This window comes from Mustela lutreola, chromosome 7 (assembly GCF_030435805.1).
Source record: "Mustela lutreola isolate mMusLut2 chromosome 7, mMusLut2.pri, whole genome shotgun sequence".
Taxonomy (NCBI): Eukaryota; Metazoa; Chordata; class Mammalia; order Carnivora; family Mustelidae; genus Mustela; species Mustela lutreola.
In genome coordinates this window covers 110335114-110354944 of record NC_081296.1, presented here as the reverse complement: position 1 = coordinate 110354944, position 19831 = coordinate 110335114, and positions in this window count along the sequence as shown.

The window sequence follows — 19831 nt, the reverse complement described above, 5'->3', positions numbered from 1 at the left end:
CCAGGAATCTGGATCTGATGCTGGTGTTGCAGTGACTATGAAGATTGGGTGTCAATACAAACTCCTGTGGTGTGGACCTGGAGGAGAGAGAGGGGCTGTTGAAACTTCAGGACTTACGAGCCAAGGCCACCATGACTGTGCCCTGCTGGACAATTGGGCAGTTGCCAAGGCCAAAGCTGCATTGTCTGCCTTAAAGAATTGATTGGTTTTGACTTCAATGGGCAGAAACAGTGGTATTGTCCACCCAGAGGTTTATCAGAGAAGGAAAAGAAAAGCTCATGACCCAAAGTGTGGGGTATGAATACTCAGATAGCACCATTTACCCCAGAAGTGAGAAATCACTTGGACATGGACAAACATCAACAGATTTAGCTGAAACTGAGCCCTTCCTTAAAGTTAGTCTTGCCTCCTTCTCCTACATTCTTCCCATGTGAGCCTAATTCATTATGTAGTTCCTCTAAGCCAGAGGCTATTATAATTCAAAGATGAGTGGAAGATATCTTTGGGTGAGCAAAGAAAGCACTACTGTTAGATCCTACTTATTTTATAATTCTACGTATTAAGCATAAGCAGCCAGAAACACAAATGATCTATTTTTTTTCTCTATTCTCTTCCAACAGAATTCACGTTAAAGCCAGAGCAATATTATCTTAAAAATTACCAAGTAGGGTGCCTGGGTGGCTCAGTCAGTTAATTGGCTGCCTTAGCCTTGGGTCACGGTCCCAGGGTCCTGGGATTGAGTCCTGCATCGGGCTCCCTGCTCAGTGGAGAGCCTGCTCCTCCCTCTCTCTCTGCCTGCTGCTCTGCCTACTTGTGCTCTCTATCTCTCTGTCAGATAAATAAATAAAATCGAAAAAAAAATTACCAAGTAGTGAGCACAAGTGACAGGCAACGTGAAGGGACGTGAAGTGCCCCACCAACACGTACACAGGCCACATGGCACCAATACAACACAACACAACACATCACACCCCTTCACACTACCCGATATATCTTTAAAAAATATAGATTTTTTTTTCTCTCACACACATTTTCTTGTTCTCTCACTCCCAACTTTGATATGGAGTCCCCTATTTTATTTGTCAGAATCTTAAGGATCTTGCCACAGATGACCGGCTTTAATCCTATGAGATGCCACTACTACAGGAACTCGTGTAAGGGAAGTTCTCCACACAGATAAAGAGAAGCAAGCTGTGGATTCATGAGCCCCATTCTGCAGATGGTCTTTGTGGACTTCATGAAAGGAGGTTCAGGCTGAGAATCTTGAGATACACAAATTGGCTAAACAAACATCAATTTGTCTACCAAGTGCCCCTGAATTACAAGTGAGTAAAATCAAGTTGTCTTGAGATCAGAGTTATTTGGCTTTCAACTTGGCCAGCAGTACCATCAAATATTGATCTGTTAATTTATGATGGTTTAGAACAAGACTTTGATGGAAGCTACTAGAGTCTTGACCAGAAAATCAATAAGTCTTTTATAAAACAGCCTTACCCATGTATTATACATACGCTCATTGGCAAGACTTCATCTGGGGCATTTCTCAGTTGGGTGTGAATTCACCGACTATTCAAAATATTGAAAACATCCTATTAAACCCAGATCATTTAAATTTCTAATAATCTGACCATTCTACATTACCTCGATACTGAGGACTCAGTATTCTGTGATTCTCTAATTGTGGTAATAAAAAGTGTGAATCATTTTCATATGTCCCTTTTTCTGGGAAATGAATCAGAGACTCTTACTCCAGTACTTGTGTTCAAAGTGTATTTCAAAGCTGGAGTAATTGAAAACATTTCTTTGTATGGAAGATCCAAAGAATATGGTCTTATGCAAGAGCAGAAACATCGGTGAGCCCCATGGAGCAGGGGACGGAGGGAGCACAGCGGTTCAAAACCGGGAAAGACAGGACCCTGTTAAGTGAAATGCTCTCTGTGCCCCTGCGATTGAGTGTGTTCTCTCTTAACCTTTCCTTCCCCTTCCCAAGTTGGACTTTTCTTTTACTCGTCAGACTTCCTGTCTCCTTGTTGAGAGACAGTCTTCCCCAAGGTCTAGTTTTCTCTAAACAAACAGTCCTGAAAGATCGACTTCCATCATTACCATATTTTGGATGGAAGCCCATCTCGTTGAGTTGAGGACACTTGCAAGTTGAAGTAGTATTTGTATGAAAACGAGCAAAAGGCCTCCTTGGACATCTCCAGGCTCAGGCCCAACATGACCTTAACTGTTCTCTGCTCAGTCCAGCCTGCACATCATCCTTTTCCAAAAACCATGGATCTTTAAAAAAAATATTTCCAGATCCATCAGGAAAAGACAGCGCACGTTTTTAACAAATATCTGAATAACAAATATGTGATCTCATCAGTAAAGAAGAGCAAGTTCAAACAAAATTAAGATGTTCTGTGCGAGCGAATTAATACAGGAAAGGTTCTTAATGATTATATCCCTGGTGTTCCAGTTAGAATGCTTTTAGGCTGCCGTAACAGAACAGAGCAAATCAGACTTCTTAAACAATATGCATAAGATATTATTTCACTTGAAAAGCAGTCTCAGAAAAGAATGTCTCCTAGGTGGGCTCTTTTGGGGATTCAACAACACCATCAAGTTCCCATCTTTCACTGGTTTTGTCTTCAGGCTGGCGTGGTTCCAAGTGTTACATGTAGACTTTACAATGTTCACTGAGAGAAGGGAGACTGTTTCTTTCTTGTCTCTTTTTAAGAATGAAAACAAATTACCCGGTAAACCTCACATCTCATCTTATTAGCCAGGACTGGGTCACATGCCCACCTCTAAGCCAATCACAGGCAAAAGAAATGAGATTACCAAACCTGGTTTAGTCTCATCCAGATTTAGTCCTGCAGGAAGCAGGGACATCCCCAAAACCCAAGGCTCTATCAACAGGGAGGAGGGAAAATAATGGCTCTTGGGTAGGCACCCTGTGCTCTGCTCTAGCTGCCAAGGGTATAATGAGGGAGGCCATACCCGTGGCTGGTAGGAGTTCTGGAAGGTATTTGGCACTATGTATCAAGATGCTTGAAAGTCTCCATTTTCTTTGACATAGTAATTCTGCTTCTAGGACCAAAGCCCATGGAAAGTATACCTAAACACACATAATGCTTTATGCTCAAAGATGTTCACTATAGCAGCCACTATAATAGGAAAAAAAAAAGAGTTTAGGGCCCAATAATGGAGAAACAGTCATGTAATTACATTACATCCTTTTGATGCACTACTTGCAAGCATTTAAAAATGCCGTTTACAATGAGCTTTGAAGAACATGGGGAGATGGTCATATTATAGAGTTAAATGAGAAAGTCAGAGTGTCAAATTATAACTCTGTCCATGTAACATATTAACAGCAACTCCCCTCAACAAGTACTGTGAGCTAAGAACATACACACTATCTCTAATCCTTTCAACAACCCTGAAATGTAGGTTTTCTTGGGCCCAGTTTGCAAATAAGGCAATCAAGGCTCAGAGACATTTAGTACAATTCCCAGAGTCACTCAGCTAGGAAAAGGCAGAGCAGAGATTGGAGTCTAGGCCTCCCTGGCTGCTTGAATGGCAGCCACACAATTCAGGAGTCACCCCTTTGTTCTGTTCTCCCTTCTCCACATGGGTGGATGGAATATTCACGAGTTTAGCTACAAGAATGAGCCATGCTTCAGGGGTATAAATAAACACACAAATATTTAGTGAAGTGGAATTGAATAAGGACAATGGGAAATTGGGGAATTTGGGAGGGGGGCAGACAGAGAGGAACAGAGGAGAACGAGGAAAGAGGGGTAATTGCGGTGATTGTACTAAGAATTGAGAAGCAACTGTTCCCAGACCAACCAGAATTCTTCAATTTCTTTTTTAGCTGGACTTGTTCTCCAGGTGCCTCATTCAGGCCTTGCAGCCATGGACGGTCCACACCAATTCATCCAGAGCCCCTTTCAAGCCCCACAGGCTTCTCTAGATGTTGGATCCTAGTCTAATTCATATGCTAATCAGAAATCTCTTCGACCATGGCTGGCTAGATCAGGAGGAGTCGGTGCACCATGGGATCATGGGGCTAAGGGGAGGGAATGGCGAAGCTGTGAAATACAATGTATGTGCTCCCCAATGTATGTGGGGAGTACATACATTGCTGATTACACGTTATATCCCTTAGAACAACACTCACAGCCCCAAGCTGGGGGTATACGTGCACCTAATAAATGGAAATTTTTAAATTAAGGAGAAAAAAAAAGAAAGCCAATCCTCTGGACATCTGCTTCTGTTGTTTTTCACATCCGTGCTAGCTCTACTAACCCGTATCTACATTGGAGCCCTATTACGCACATTGGTCGAAGACACAATCTGTTGCTGCAAAATTGATCAAAATATAGATAAGCTTTGTTTTAGTTTTTAGTTTTATAGTGACCAGGAGGACCCCCACACAGGCCTCAGGGCTGCATTCTCACGACCATTTCCATCTTGGAGTCAAAAGCCCAGCTGTCACGGTGCGAGGGTTACAGAACGATCAGCATCTCCAGGTCCCCTGGCTCCCTTGTTTGTTTGAGAGATGCAAGAATAAAACAACCATGCAAGAATAATGAGCATCATATCTGATTTCAGAAAGCCCATTAAAATAACAAATCAGAAATGTCTTCAATAAAAATCACTGGAGATAAGAATCATTCAAAGATTCATTGTTCCTTCTTTTGGAGGGAACAATGCATACTGTTGTGGATTTTTTTAATGCTGAGATTTAAAAAGCCAATTTTCTCTTTCATTTAATATTTTCAGGTTTACTTACTATGTCTGGTATTTCCTATCTAAAAATGCATTAAAGATGGCAAGAGAGGAAGTCCTTGTGTGGCAAAATTATCCTCCTGGAACTTTTTACATGATATATCTGTGTAGATTTCCCCAGGCGACCCTGAGCAGGCAGTGTGCCACTCTGATCACCTGAGTCCTGTGCCTGAGAGCACTTTATCTCCAAAGCCCTTAATCATCAACCTAGACATCACAAAAAACAGTACAACAGCTTGAGGGCTTCCTCCTGCAAGCCCAAAGAAAAGATCTTTGGAGCTTAGGAAAGTAAGATTATTTCTAGGCTCCAAACTTTAGAGATGTCCCTTGTTCCTATGGTTAAGAGGAACCCTGGAAAAAGTGTGGCCAGGACAAAGATGTGGGCCCAAGGACTTGTTGAGTAATGTGGTAACAAGAAGAGCTGGACAAGTAAGGACAAACCAGGTTTGAGGAACATGCCAACGGGGAGTTGCCAAAGGGGAGCCCAGCTTTACCTTCAGAGATCTAAGCTGGGCATTCACAGGACCAGGAACATGAGACAAGGCTAATAGGTCAAGAGTCCTGGGGTAAGTGCAGTGATGGGGCAGGAGAGATGGGAAAAGGTAAGAATAAGTCCCAAGGGTTCAGGGTTGGGTTCTTCAAAGCTCTTCCTTGTCATATGTCAGCTACAAGGAATGTGAGTCAGTCCTACTGATCTAAAAATCTTGTCTTCTGGGAAGAGACATTTAAAACCAAATGTCCAAGTGCTGGATATTCAGCACAGATGATGTTCCAGAGAAGATTGAAATTGGCTACTCTCATCTAGAAGTTGTCATACTTATCCTTATGCTTTTAGTCTTCCTGATAGAACTCTGAAATGGAAATGTGTAGGTAACAGAACGTAACAGTGAGCAGTATGTTTAGGGCTTGAGATGAGTAAATATTCTGCCAATTCTGGCCAATGTAAATCACGACCATCGGTGACATTTTTCATATTTCCACTTCAGAGAGGTGTGCTACTGTAAATGTCTGCCATTCCTGATAGGTCATCAGCTGTGAGGTAAATGGAGTTGACAGGTGTGGAAACTGAGAGCCAGGGCCATTCTTCAAAGGATAGAGGCCAGAGGGCATCCCCTCTGCCCCTATGTTTCTGTCCCCCATGTTTCTGTCCCAGTGTGTGGGATCTGTTGAAAGAAACAATGAGGGCTACACCAACAACCCACAGGGTTAAGAGACACATACAGAGAAAGGGAGAAAGTTTGGGAGGCCGGGAGGCAAGGTTTTACCACCCACCACAGGAATGATCCCTGACTTCCATTTTCCTTGCTCTGCCTGACAGAAACTTACCATTGCTGTCACAATTTCCTTCTATTGACTCTTGCCCCTGAAGAGAGTTTATCTTTTCCAGGCAAGTTCTTCTGGCATTTTTGATGTTGGGTTGGAATGGTAGGAAAAGCCTAGAAAGGTAGGAGGATTGTAAGGACTAGCAAGAAGTGTAGTAACTATATACAATAAGGAGCAGGAGAAGTGACAAAGAGGAGAGACCATGAACGTTTCATGGGTGGAGGTGGAGATGAAGATAGTGTATCTGATTTGGCTTTGTTGGTGAGGTCCTGGGCAGCTGAAAAGTTCCTGAGAGTCTGGAGTGCTACACAATTTAGGAAAATGAGGAAGGAGTGGGCCTGAGCTTATCACTTGGGTCCCCTTTGATTTCCTTTAGAAGATTCAAGTAAACAATAAAATTCCTTCTTGGGTAGAGCTTCTTTAAAAGTGGCCTTGCTCTGAGAGTGGACCACATGGTCAGAGCTTCATGAAGGCTACGAATCCATAACTGGGAGACCTAGTCATGGTTTGCTATTGAAAAATTGATCTTAGCCAAGTCATTGGAATCTCTGAGCCATAGTTTTTTCATTTGTAAAATGGAGGAGCTAGATAGGATCAACATTTCTACATTAAGTTCTATAAAAATTATGGGGAAAAAAGTATTTTAAATATGTTTTGGAGACAAGGAGTTAAACATATTTAGAATAGTTAGCTACCTCAAGAGCCTCTAAAAAACTTTGAAATTTAGCCGTTGACATGGGAATTTCCATTAATGTTCTCCAAATTTGTTTGATTGCTGTTAAGGGCTGAATTGTGTTTCTTGCCAAATTCATATGGTTGAAGTCCTAACACCAGATACCTCAGAATGTGACTGGATATAGAGACAGGGTCTTTAAAGATTTTAATTTAAAACGAGGTCTCCAGAGAGGGCCTTAATCCAATATGATTGGTATCTTCATAAGAAGAGGCAGCTGGAACACAGGCACCATGCAGAGGGAAGACGATGTGAGGACGTAGGGAAAGATGGCTGTCTGCAAGTCAATGAGTGAGGCCTCAGAAGGACCAACTGTGCTGACCACTCAGTCTCCAGACTTCTTGTCTCTAGAACTGTTAGAAAATAACTTTTTATTGTTTAAGCCACCCAGTATGTGGGACTTGTTATGGCGGCCCTAGAGAACTAATAACAATTATGGAACTCTGTCTCCATAACATTCTCTTCTCAGAGTTTCTCAGATTACACTTTGGGCAAATGCTGAACGAGGTGTTCTTTAACATTTTTTCCACTCTACAATGCCATGATTTTATGAAAAATCATGTCAATCAATATAAAACACAATATAATTGATTAATTAAGAAAACATCTATCCCGGGAAGTCAGAAAAGTTAGAGCTTGATGTCACCTGGGTTATTTGTTAGGTTTATGAAAAAGATGGCAGAAAAGAGGGCCTGAAGGAGAGCAGGGGGTGCTACAGAGGACTCTGGTAGGATTCGGTAGTTCTCCCAGAGATGTCTGATTCACTTGCCTTTGAAGTGGCCAAGATGCTCATGTGTATTTTGGTTTTTGGTTTTTAATCCAAGAGTGAGCTCTAAGGATGTGTGTATCTTCTTGGAATGGTGGCTGTCAGGTGAAGGAGGCCTTTATCTTATTGTCTCAGGAGTTCTGCCACCAGTACCTTTATCCACAGAAGAACACAAGGTGAGCCCTGAGTGGGACATCATTTGAGGCAGTGCTAAAGCAGCAGAGAGGGATGTGTGAGAGAGAGAGACCGATGAATTCCCACACCTTTTTTTTTTTTTTTTTTTTTTTTAAGTGGGTAGAAGAATAAACCCACACCTTTTTAAAAAAGATTTTATTTATTTATTCGACAGACAGAGATCACAAGTAGGCAGAGAGGCAGGCAGAGAGAGAGAGAGAGGAGGAAGTAGGCTCCCTGCAGAGCAGAGAGCCCGATGTGGGGCTCAATCCCAGGACCCTGGGATCATGACCTGAGTTGAAGGCAGAGGCTTTAACCCACTGAGCCACCCAGGCGCCCTGAATTCCCACACCTTATCTCTCTAGACAGCGTGAGTACTATCTTCATGCTTCCTACCACAGAACTCTACCACAGCAACTGGAGACCCAGCAATTCTGTAATTTCTAGAATCCCAATCCAACCCTTCCTAGGATGACCAGTACAAACGGACTGTAGTGACATTTATTTCCTGAGGGACACCACAGCTTGGATATTGGCAGATTGAGACAGCCCGAGTTACACAAGAAAACAAAAACACATCAGCATGGAAGTTGACATGTCATGCTTTATGCACTGCCTTCTGGGGTTTCTTTCTCTTTTCAGGGGTTAGTTCGAGGCCATTCCACCAGAAAAGATAAGCCAGGTCCCGGATGGCTGTCATGGAGCAGTTTTCACTTACTAAAATACTTCTTATCAGAAGTAATTTTTTTCTTTAAAAGCATGTACTCTAGTTTCTCACTTGTAAAATCTGGCCAGATAACGAGACACAATTACTCTCTTCATTGGCTCTGTGGAAAGATCTCGTTTCAAGCAGGCTGAGGGGCTCACTGAGCCTAACAGCACATCAGATGCTGTACCACCCTCAGACGGTGCCCCGCAAACACACGCCCTTAGAAAAGGACAGCAATTCTGTAACAACAGAAAACAGCCCCTGACGAGCCAAGCCCTGTGGCCGAGACTCACCCAACCAGATTGCACGGCTATTTTTATCCTCCTCGCTGAGCGTATTGACGGAATACGGAATTACTTTTGTGATTAAACGTGGCCAAAAACCTTGCAAGTGTTAATCTCTGGAAATCTGTTACAAATTGGATGGCAAGCACCAGCAAACTGCTATTTTTTAAGTCTAAAAATAATTCTCGGTGCTCTTGTGTGTAAGTAATGTAGCAGGAAGAAAAGAAATTGTATTTAACCGGCTGGAGTGGTTTGGGTTTTAGCAGCCAATGTCCTCGGTTCCCCACTAGAACAGGGGGTGCGATTCTCTGAAAGCCCCCCAAATGGAGGGAGAGTAAGGCATGGAGCGGCTGGCCGCAGGCCCTGGCAATGCTTTGCTTTTACAAATTCTGCATGACTCTGGAACCTGAAATACTTCGAATCTCCGTTTTGGAGAGTTTCTGTGATTGTGGTGGGAGTAGAGGGAGATGCGTGCAAAACTGTGGTAGAGGGTTCACTGACCCAGTGGCACGGCTGGAACTAGGAGTGAACGCCTTGGTAAAGTCAGCTCTGGCCCCATTTCTTCTCACTGTGTCCCTTCGGAAACCAGGGCCTTTCCATTCTGTCATGGAAAAGGGTAGAGTTTCCCATTAGGTTCCATGTGGTGTGGCTGGTGCCAAGCCAGCTGAGGCATAGTTGTCCTGGGATGCAAGTGGGAAAGCACAATCCTTCAACCATCCACATGTAGGCACTTTTAAACACTTCTCAGAACACTCACACCAGGGTTTGGTCCCAGATTGACTCCCCAGGCTTCTCCAAGGAGCCCAGCCACGCATTGGCAGTTTCCTTTCTGCTTGGGTTAAGATCCTAGACCCTGACATGGCCATTGATGATCTTCCTTTCTTAGCCATACCTACTTTGCCTCGACCATATTCCTGGGTCTCTGTTCTATTTCTCCAGCATCCTCCGTTCTGGAACTGCATTAGCCTCCTTGAATTACACCTGAAAGCCTGCCTAACCTTTGTCAGCTTTCTCCACCTGGAGTCGGGCCCTGTCTTCTCCATCTTCCACCAGGGATCCTGCTTCATTCTGGATTGACTCTCTTGGGCCCTAAGGAGGAGGACCTCCACTGCCTCGAGGCTTTTGCTACCAGGCCTGATCTATCAGGTCTTACCTCCAGGAAAGCAGTATCTTTCCAGGGTAGCATGGTGATAAAAGCATGGGCTTTACAGTCATCCTGCCTTTCCTGTATTAAATGTGTTTCACAGCTTCCAACTAGTTGACAAGGGCAAGCTTTTCTTTAGAGTTCCAGCTAATGAATGCACGAAGAATGGTGGAATTAGAAAATTACCATTTTGGAACACCCAGTGAAACAATTGGCCTGTTCTAGACAGTGATGAATGACTGCTCAAAGCATTAGGTAAAATCTTGATGGGGAATTTTATAATGGATGAATCAAGTTGACAATACCTGATTTGACTGATCAATCTTAAAGGCATTGATGGAAAGACAGGCAGACGTTATGAGCTTTCCCATGTAATTTGATGGGAAGTTGTTGACCTACTTATGAGGTATCCTTATATATATATCTTATATATTATAGAAAAAAATGAATTTGAATCTAATCAGGACTTTAGATGTAAACACAAAATTTTGGGGAATACAAAAATATGTTAAATGACATCACATGGACACATTACCCAAATTTAAATTGTGAGATCTTACCACAGGGTGAATGACCCAGCTTCTTAAAATAAAAAGGTGGTTAATAGTTGTAGAGTTAAAAAGACTTAAGAGCATGTTAACTAAATGGAACATATGCGTGAAAATGCTTCATAAATGACCACATCATTAAACATTTCACATTATTACTATGACTATTCTCCCATATCTCAGTTCCAGAACTTCAAGTCTGGGAAATCTATCATTAAAATAAGCTTTGAAAATTATATACTTTATTTCCTGAGGCTTTTGTCTAGAATATTTGAAAAATCTTAAACATATGAAGAAATCACAGCTTCCAAATGCGCAAGGAGAAGTTAGGGCAAACAAGTAATGTACACTTAGCCTACATCATGAAGCAATGGCAAAACTGAAAGTCTTACCAGTTCGTAAGATCTAAACCTTCACACTTTTTAAGAACCCTCTGATCACAGAAAGATTTGGCATGACCACGTATACACACCCATATGTATTCACTTTAAACAGTATGACAGTGTTGAACGTATATATATGTACACACATATGTTGACAAAATTTACTAACATATGTTCAGATATGCATATACCTTTGAGCCCTGAGTAGATAATAAACCTTTTTATTTTTCTTTCTCCCAAGTAAAATCTTACATAGTAAAACATTGGCCATGGGATACTCCCAGGAAATAAATTCATCCGGATACGTAAAGAGTTCCAAATAAATCAAGATGTTATGACCTCGGGGCACCTGGGTGGCTCAGTGGGTTAAGCCTCTGCCTTCGGCTCAGGTCATGATCCCAGGGTCCTGGGATCGAGCCCAACATCAGGCTCTCTGCTCAGCAGGGAGCCTGCTTCCTCCTCTCTCTCTCTGCCTGCCTCTCTGCCTACTTGTGATCTCTGCCTGTCAAATAAATAAAAATAAAATCTTTAAAAAAAAAAAAAAAGATGTTATGACCTCGATCACTGATTTTAGTTTCTGTCTTTCCGGATGGTAACCTTCTAAAAATGTGCTTCGCTCTTCCCTGTATTGTAAAGAGAGAATTCCAAACACTTCCTTGGTACCTTGGAGCTGTCCTTCTAAACATGATTACGCTAGAATAAAATATATGTCCTTGGAGTTCATTCAAGGAATTTGAGGTGCTGGCTGTTTTCCAGTGTGTGAAATGACCTCAGCCCGTTGTGTACTTTGAATTCTTATTTCTACATTTTATAGTGTTTATTTCTAGTTCTGTAATAACTAAAGTTGTGACCTGGCCGTCCCTTGCATCAGTGGTTGCTACCTGGCCGTCCCTTGCAATTGCTGTCTCCAGTCCATTTTATAACCAGATAATCAAGCTTACTGATTTGTGGGCAAAGCAATAGTGAAGAGGTTCTGCTGAGCACCCAAGAGATCCACTTGTAGGTAAAGTGCATGACCTTGAGAGCCTCGACTGGGTGAACATTACTTTGCTGCTGAGGCCTTTATTTGTTGTTGCCTGTCAGGTCCTTAGCTGTGTTTCATAGGAGTGAAAGAGTCTGCCAAGAAAAATGCTCAGAAACACAAGATAAAAATGTATCCTTGGAGTGTACTTGCGTTGGAGGTTTCCATTAATTCCTTTTCAGGAAAACACGACAATTCCCAGGGAAAAGTGCATATTGCTTTTTCTTGAGTCCACAATGAACCTCTATAACACTATTATTCTGAGACCCCAAATATGGATTTTAAAAGACACCTTTTTAAGTGAAAACAGCCTTAATATCTTTCTTAGATCTTATTTGAATACGTTCACTGTACTTATCAGACCCCTGAGCAATGGAAGTTTACAACAATGGTATTTTGGGCTCCTCCACATACAAGTACCTGGCAGTGATATGAGCATTTCATATTCTTGAGTGGTTTTCCAATTAAAGAGAATTTTCTTGGTCCAACTGGAGTGATGCTCAGGTATAGTTGGGTAGGCCTGTGAAATTGGTTTTTATGAAGTACCTGGGTGAAGTGTATTATTCTAGCTCTCCTCCTCTGCATGAATCCCTCTCTCCCTCCTTCCTCCATTGTATGAATCAACATAGGTCCCCAATATGATACCACATGGTGTCCCCTCTCCCAAACACTTTCCATTAGATCTTGGATGCCCTCAGTCCATCCAGACTAGATAAATAGTTTAAGTGCTTGGAAATAACAACCAGAACTCTTCAGGTGCCTTCCATAATACCCATTAGTGATTTCTATTACATCAGATTTTAGTGCACATCTCAATTACAATGGATTTACCTTGCTCCTTGCAATCTAAAGTGGAATGTCTGTGATTTTAGTGTGTGCACAGAATGATGGAAGCATGGCTTAAGAGCACCAGCTAGGTAATCCCTAGGCTTTTCTGAGCTCAGCAGAGCAAATGTACACAGAATCATGAGTGCATTACCGCAGAAACAAAGCATTTCCATCTAAAATGAGGTACCCATTAGCAAAAACTTCCAGTACTCTCTCTTCTCCACAAGACTGAAAAATCACAGGAGGGAGCTGAGCTGATTTGATAAGACCGAAATTCCTTTTATTTATGGTAAATAACCTAACTGCTATTCGTATTTGAGTCAAACAAATGTATAATAGCCACCATTCACAAGAATGGTGCAATACAGTGTAGCAAGAATAGTAGTACAGTGTTCCTGACCTGGGGAAGGAGAAATTCTCAAAACATATCTTCTTCTTCATTGGCTTGCCTCAGGGATATTCTGCTTTTACTCATATTGGAATAAAGTTATTAGGGAGGGTGGGTTATGGAAATAGGAAAATGTCAGAAGGTTCCTGTTTTCAGAATCAAGAGCATTCCTATTACTTCAATTTTCAGAAGAATTTGCAGGCTCCCACCTACCTGACTGCATATTTTCATGATCAAACTTAACTAAATTTACTTTTTTGAGATCTATAGAAAACTCAGAGCTGATAGGATGATTTGAGGAATCTGAGTTACCTCATTCAGAGTACCTTGGTTAATGAGATCAAGGCAAAAGTTTGACCTTGGTAAAACCAGTGACTATAGTTCTGACCCATTCATCTTGAAAGCGTATATTCTATTGTGGGTGGACCAATCTTAGGAGTATCCTTGTTCATAAGAACTGAATAGTCTGAATTAGTTTGGGCCAATTTCAGATGGAGAACAAGAGACAATCAAATGTAGTGGTTAAGCCCATAGGCCTTGGGGTCTGATACACGTAGGTTCAAATTCAGCTCTACCACCTAATAGTTGGGTGACTTTTGGTATAGCACTTAATTTGTGTGAGCCTCATTTGCTTCCTTTATAAAATGGAAATGATAATAGTGTGTATGAATTTAATGCAGAAAGACATCCCAGGTATTTTAAGCAGAAATAGATCTAATATAGGGAGATAGTGCTCACAAAATCATAGATTGGACTGGTGTAGCAGGAGTCTGGGGAGACACCAATGGACCATAGACTTCAAGGGCAGACCACCCCTGCTGAAGTCCAGAGGCCATGAAGATGTGCAGCCACTGATGATTTTCTTCCCCATAATGCTGGTGACCAGACACTGAAATGTGGAATTCTCTGTAGCAAACCTATCCATCTGACTTTAGCTGACAACACCAACAATAGGAGGTAAATAGTTACCACCTGACTTCCACTGTCCAAATCTTGGGCCATTGCATCTCACAGATAAAAGTTTTCTTGCTTCCAGAACTCTAGCTTCAGGGGAATCTGAGAAATGTAGTTTTAGACTTCCTAAACCAGCAATATAGAAGAGTATATAGAAAGAGATGTGAGTGACATTTAATGACAATGGGGCAACCCAGTACACTTACCTCCTTAAGTTGTTATAAGGATTATATGAGTTGATACAGATAAAGCACTTAGTACAGTGCTTGGAACTCAGTATTTATATGGATATTTATATTTACATTGTTATAATTGAAATTCAGGCAACCCCTGAGTACAAAATGGCCCTTATAACATAGTTTTTCCTTACTGGCAGGATCTCTCCCTTCTTAGACAACTTTTCCAACATCAGTTCCTAGATGTTCAAGGCCCTATCTCAAAGCCATCTCATTTTTTTCCTGGCCCTGGCCTTCCCCAAGCTTTTCTCAATTCCCAGTTCCTCCACTCCTTTTACTCCATAACATATGCTCTCCTGGCAAAGTTTATTTTCTTGTCCTTTACCAAAGGGTACAAATTATTACTAATGAATCAAATAAGCACTGTGCCTTTTGAAAATTCCAATTAGTATGGTTGTAGTGTTGAGAGAATTTTGCATCCATAAAACAAGAATATGTTGCTATTGCAAAGGAATAATGACAGAACAAGAAATATTCTTAGAAATGTAAAATATTATTACTAAAATAAAATGACTTATTGGAAAGTTTGGAAGGATATAATCTAGAACACAGTCATTACACAGAGAAATGCAAGAGGTGAGAATCAACAGCCAACGTGGCATATTAGTGTAGGAACTCCAACATTCCTCTAAGAAGACGTTAAGAAAGATATAACAGAAAACTAGGGGCTAATTATTTTTCAACACGATACAAGAAAACTCCCCTGAGTTTAAGGTTTTAGAGAGTCTCAAGCCATCAGAAACACTACCATCTTGGACTGATTGAGAGAGAGGACGGAATGAAAGTTGTCAGACTCCCAGACTTTAACCTTCAGAACCTTGTGAATTTGTTTTATGATATTAGTATTTCTTTGATAACCCGCTGAATGCCTGTTTTCTATTTTTTACTTTTAAACTTAAATAAGACTGTTTAGATGAACCCAATAGTGTGAGTTTTATTGCCGGGACCCTGAGAGACACCTACCTTGTTCAGGGATTACACTGAAGGAGGAATGACCCCCCTGAGACTGATAAAGGCATTCTGCCACTTTGCAGTATGCTCATTAATTAGTGGTGCCTGCCCCACAGCTCACTGTTTTCTCAAGTTGGAGGAAATGGCTCCCATCCACCTCCATCCAAGTAAAACCAGCTCTTGCCTTCAACCTTGGATGGCCTGATTTGTAAGTGATTTCCGTCTTTGTAGATCTTCCAAAGGTAGACTTATCCTTTTAGCTTTAATGTCTCCCTTCAAACAAGTATTGCAAAGACTAGACTGAGTGATATCTGAGAGAAAGCATCCTGCACCTCAGTTGACTATGAACTTGTGTCCCATCACAGGATTAAGGCACTTTGATCCCTCTACTGAACTGTGAGTTTCCTGCTAACAGGGCCGCTTAATTAACCTGCACTTACCCCAACCCTCAACTTCAAGAAGAATAAATTAAGCCCCAGAGATGTTGGATGAGTATCCAAAATGCCTAGCAAATTTCCAAACAAATAAGAATAAAGCCAGCCATGCTGACTCCCGGGTCCATATTCATCTTCATGCCTGTCCCTTTTCTTTTTTTTTTTTTCCAAGATTTTTAAATTTTATTATTTATTTTACAGACAGAGACCACAAGCAGGCAGAGAGGTAGGCAGAGAGAGGAAGGGAAGCAGGTTCCCTGCTGAGCAGAGAGCCCTATGCGGGGCTTGACCCCAGGACCCTGAGATCATGACCTGAGCTGAAGACAGAAGTTTTAACCCACTGAGTCACCCAGGCGCCCCATGCCTGTCCCTTTTCAAGGCCCGTCAGGAGTTGCAGCTCTCCGGGAAGCCTAGGTGCTAGATGTTTAACCACCCGAACCTCATACTGACTGCATCCTGCCGTGAGGGCTTCACCTTTAGGCGAGCTTCATCCTTAAATAATTTGTTTGAAATCAAAACAATCTAGGGTTACTTTGGGAGAGACTGAGATCCAGAATTACAGTACTGATGGCCTGACACCACTTGCTCGGCATGGCACACTGGCTAAGGACTTAGCTTCTGGAAAGCCAGCCCCGAGTTTAGATTCTTGCCTGCCATGTTCAAGCCCTGAGATTGGAGGGGAGTCACATAGCTTCCCTGAGCTTCATTTTGGCCATCTGTATAGATAAGTGTGTGCGGGGGTGACTATTAATAGCATCCATTTCATGAATTTATAATGAGGATTAAATGGAATGATGTTTACATATGCATTTAAGGTGGCTGGTCTATAATCATGGAATGTTAGCTTTTAGTATCAACAATATTATTTTCGTTGTTATGACCCTTGATATACGGATTCATCGGATTTACTAAATGGCCCAGAAAAGAGAAGTGAATGCACAAGCTACTGTTGGAAATAGGGAGAGTTAAATCCCAGAATGGATCCCTCCAATGGGGAAAACACCTCAACACAGATGGCTTGGAAAGAGCACTTTGTCGTTTGGAACACGCCCAGCTTTCCTTCCCATAATCATAGCAACTTTGCCTGGGTCATGACAAGGACATCCCAAATGAAAAGGGAGAAGGACCAGTTCTAGTAAAAGCCAGGGGAGAGGGCTTATTGCAAGGCAAGGCCCTCTGAGGGGTTAACTGTCCTGGGGCAGAGCACAGCAGTGTGCCAGGCTTCCCAAGGAGCTATTTTTATCTTGTATTGTGAGCATCTGACTCTAGCTAGTAAGAGGGTTCATTTTCTCACTTGGAAAGTTTTCAGAACACCAAAAGGATTTGGTCAAGAGGGAAATACACCCACTCCAGCCAAACCTTTTTCTGTGGTTTAAAAAAAAAAAAAAGGCAAGCAAGCACAAAATTAATCACAAATCTACTACAGGCAGTATACGGATCCATTCAGGGGAAGTTGTCTTTTGTTTATCAGTAGCAGACAGCGGCTTCCTGCAACCAACAGCAGCTGTCACCCCGCAGAAGGACATCTTTCCATTTTCACGAAGAGTCGTGAACATTTTTAAGGCAGCGCACATGACAAAATATTTGACTGCATTTATCTGCCTTTTGGCTATTTTTACCCCTGTGCCATGCAAATGCCTTCTAGACTTCCGTGACAACATCTTACTTTTTAATCCAAGTCTTGCTTAGCAGCCAAGGCACGCGGCTTGTCATTTACATTTTACAGATGGAGAAGCTGAGACCCCAAAGCGTTAAGTAACATGAACACTGTAGGGCCAGGCAGAGCGAGAAGCCACATCACAGCTGGCTTGAAACCACTCCAAGTGCCAAGGGAGGGATGACGATTACCATGTCTTTTCCTTGGGACCTGGGAAAGAATACCGATTCCATGAATGCCAACTTGGAGCAGGTCAAAGCGGTTGAGTTAGGTGATCTAGAAAAGCATAGAGCCTGATTGGTACTTCCTTCCCTGTTGAAGAACTTGATAACGATCAGAGAATCATCTGTTTGCAATGTACAGCTTCTTTTTTCTCAGCTGAGAAGAAAGGATGGGAGACCATGTTTATTGGAATAGTTTACACCTTATAGTGCCTTTTTCCATATTCCTAATCTGGATAATGTTTTCGACAGATTTCTGCCAGGCTGTGGAGTTCTTTCCTCATCTAGACGTCCCATAATTATTTTGCTAAAGTACCTGAACCCATTCATCTCTTCACTGATCCCATACCGAGTCCCTGCTACTGGGCCCCACGGCCAGGGACCTGGGAACGCAGAGATGAACAAGTCTGAGTTCTGCGATCAAGGCATTCAGAGTCCGCCGATGGGAACCTGATGTGGAAACTAGATTTGTAAAGAAATACATGAGGAACTGTGGAAGCAATCATCTGATGAGCAAGGAAAGGCTCTCCTCTTTCCTGGGTACCCTTGGTTATCTCTTTCTGACCTCTCACCTCTGCCCTGCCCACTCCACCCCGTTCCCATTTGGTGTTGGTACTTCCTCTCCCATCTCCCTCACTGCACTTCAGATCAGACCTCCAAAGCCCCTGAAAGATATTATTCCACAGCATGGAGGACAGTTCTGTGCACATAGTATGGATTTCCCCATGTCTTGCTCATGAACGGTTCTTCGTAGAGTAAATCAATGCTAATTCTTGAAAGCAAAGCAAGTTTAAAGTAAATTTTTTTTTCCCCCTGGGGCACATTTCAAAGATTAGGATCTATGAAGAATACGAAAATGAGAAAGCATTCCTGGGCCTAGCCTGTTACTAATTTTTATTCATCTGATTTATAGAGGTGATGGACAAGGCAATGTCCTCCTCATCTCTGGACTGGGGATATGCTGACAGTTCCATCCATCAAGCAAGCTGTCAGAGCACACTTCACAGAAGTTGTTAAACAGAGGTCCAGCTGGTTCACACTTCGAGGAGATGAGAAGGAAGACTGTTAACCTTAGTGCCCATGAAAAAGCATTTCACTCGCCCAGCAGGGAAATGGCCATAGCGGTAAAGTCTTTAGTCAGAGGTATTAGAATTTAAAGAAAAATTCCAACCATATGTCTGCATTTCTGCTTTCTTCATGATCCTGGAATCAATCCCTGCTTGGAACATATTGATAAATAATCAGCCAGCGATAGAAATTTCACTGAAACTTGCATCCATCTTCATTAGTAAATGTAAGGACCATTGATGTCTATAAATGCAGAGCAGAGCAAATAGAGAAGGTACGACTCCAAGTCCACAGTGACACTGGTCCACTGAGGAGCTGGACTGCAGCTGGACATCATTAACAACCAGAGGCATAAGGGAAGGACACTGGTCATTTGCATGATCACATTATAGTTTGGTTGGTGACCCTTTTATGCTAGCTTGAAGAATTTTAAGCCCATGCAAAATGTTGAAAAGACATATTTTAGTTGCTAGGCTTAATAGATTTTCTTTCTTTTCTTTCAACACTTCTCAACAGTTTTGGATCCTTCTGAGTTTTTTTTTTTTTAAAGATTTTTTTAAAAATTTATTTATTTGATAGATCACAAGTAGGCAGAGAGGCAGGCAGTCAGAGAGAGAGGAGGAAGCAGGCTCCCCACTAAGCAGGGAGCCCAATGCGGGTCTCGATCCCAGGACCCTGGGATCACGACCTGAGCTGAAGGCAGAGGCTTTAACCCACTGAGCCACCCAGGTGCCTCGATCTTTCTGAGTTTAGATCATCGAAGTTCCTCAAGGACAGAGAAAGCCTCACAGAATGACCTCTTATGAAGTCTGGTTCAGGGAGACAGCCCACCTGAACAATCTCCTATGTTCAGTCTCCAGGGATCTTAGAGATCCTTGCTGTGCTTGGGGCTTGGAGAATAACTTCTAAAATGGGGCCAGTGCAAGAGTCATACAAAAGGCCCCCAGCTGGCAAGTGGCTCGGTAGTCCTCGTCAATTTGACCTTTGTGGGTGCTCTCTAACAGTGGCCTCTGCTCACTGCTCTAACCAAAATGTTGTGAGTCCCCTGGATTTTCTTCGTAGTTCTCTGTGGCAGGGTAGGCTGGGCATGGCGAGAGGAGAGAGAGAGATTTTTAACAATCCTCTCCTAACTTCTAAAGAGGAAGGATCCTGGGATCCTGGGTGGCTCAGTCGGTTAAGCGTCTGCCTTCGGCTCAGGTCATGATCCCAGGGTGCTGGGATCGGGTC